Here is a 1992-nt window from a genome sequence, read left to right as displayed (position 1 = left end):
CTAATGATGACTTACAAAAAGTTGTTTTATATTACAACAAGGAAAACAATGCTACAAATAAGGAAAACCAATATATAAATATTAATGATTAATAAAATAAAAAATTCAATTACCACTGTTTCCAGTATTTGAAATGTACTACATATTCGATTTATTATCATATTGCTGTACATTTAAAACTGCCTAAGTCTATGATGTTCAACAAGAATTTTATAGGCTATGAGTAGCCTTTAAACATTATTATTATTATTATTATTATTATTATTAAGATTATTATTTATGGTTCATCTCATCATTTGTATATGGCTTATACCATCATTTGTTCCTCACTAACATATAAAGTAAAGAAGCCTTTAAATTTAAACAGAAACTGTGCAGTTAATGTCTTAAATCTGCTTCTTTACACAAACACTTTGCAACTTCTCATTAGTAAAGTTTCTATAAACTCTGAAATGTACATATTTAGTAGTATGTACCATGAATCTTAAATGCTTTATGAAAAAGTCTTACAACCTGCTAAATAGTCTTAATTTTGGCATATATGAGCAAATTCCCAAAATTAAACATATTTAAAACATTAAAACTTTTAACAAAACTTAACACTTTGTATAGTGTTCATTATGGCAAGTTCCTTGTACAGAATAATTGAATTCCTCCTCCTACACATCTGTTGAACAACAAATATCTGGTATTATTTTGTTTTTGACATGTCAAACTTGACTTTATTCTTAAATGTGTTCTTATGTAAGAAATACATGGTTCTAAAATTTCACGACAATTCTTTTGAATTTAATTTTTGTGGAATTGTCTAGTTTAAGAAAATCAATTACACTTTATGTATAAAAAATGTTCTGTGCTCAATTCAGTAGCACATACACTAACATTGGAACAATAAAGAGAAGAATAGCCCCTGACTGAGGATGACACTCAACTTCGTGAAGCATTCTAGATTTTTTAAAAGAACAGATGCTAGAGGGGATGTGGACAGAAGGGAACCTTAATGCATTGTTGTTGGGAGTTTAAACTTGTTCGAAGACTTTGGAAAGTAGTATGGTGGTTCCTCAAAAGACTACAATAGAGCGCCCCTAAGTCCCAGCAATCCCATTTTGGGCATTCACCCAAATGATCACAAACAAGACCATACTAAAACTACCAGCAAAACTATGTTCATTGCAGCATTATTTACCAAAGCTAAGATACAGAACCAAACCCGAGGCCACACAGTAAATGAATGGATCAAGAAAATGTGTGTGTGTGTGTGTGTGTGTGTGTGTGTGTGTGTGTGTACTGGTGTGTGTACTGGAATTCTATGCCTCCATCAGAAAGAATGACATCACCCAGTTTGTTAGGAAATGGAAAGACATGGAAAAAATTATATTAAGTGAATTAAGCCAGCCCAAAGAAGTGAAGTAAGCCAGGCCCAAAGAAAGATAGGTCCCATGGTTTCCTTAATTGCAATAACTAGTATGTGTCTGCTACAAGCAGAAAACATCATATAAGTTGACGTTAGGCAAAATGAACCCCAAGATAAGGATTCAAATGGTTTTTAATTCTTGCGATTGTTTCTAAGATATTTATAAGATGAATTCTTTGTTGCTTTGTATGTTCCTCCTGCAAGCTAAAGCCCCTGTTTTCACTGTATTTGATGTTGGTATATTTTGTGCACTGGAAGGGAAACACAAATCATTTAAAAAGGGATGCAGGTGGACCCATTGCAACAATGAGATGAACAAGTCGTTATGTCAAAAAATGATTTGGCCCGGGTGTTAAGGGATGTGGACAGTGGGGGGGGGGGCTGGGGTGGTGGAGGGGTTGGTGGGTGTAGGGGGTGGGAGATGGGCAGGGATGGGAAGGGGAAACAAAGGAGGAGCAAGTGGACCCATTGCAACAATGAGATGTACAAGTTATTATGTCATAAAATGAACTTTACAACTTTGGGGGGAGGAGGACAGGGTGGGGAAAGTGGTGGAGTGTGGGAAGGGTTGGGAAGGG

At 35.1% G+C, this 1992-nt stretch overlaps 1 non-coding gene across 1 annotated transcript; it reads left to right on the top strand.

Annotated features, from left to right (window-relative positions):
* Nucleotides 1–853: 853 nt before the first annotated feature.
* On the top strand, nucleotides 854–955 carry LOC138825155 (U6 spliceosomal RNA). The gene has a single exon (XR_011371358.1). It is a non-coding gene; the product is annotated as a U6 spliceosomal RNA (small nuclear RNA).
* Nucleotides 956–1992: the final 1037 nt, after the last annotated feature.

This window comes from Dipodomys merriami, unplaced genomic scaffold (genome assembly GCF_024711535.1).
Source record: "Dipodomys merriami isolate MVZ:Mamm:240054 unplaced genomic scaffold, mDipMer1.0.p SCAF_135, whole genome shotgun sequence".
Classification (NCBI taxonomy): Eukaryota; Metazoa; Chordata; class Mammalia; order Rodentia; family Heteromyidae; genus Dipodomys; species Dipodomys merriami.
The sequence above is the reverse complement of the archived record's forward strand: the minus strand, read 5'-3'. Positions and strand labels throughout refer to the sequence as shown.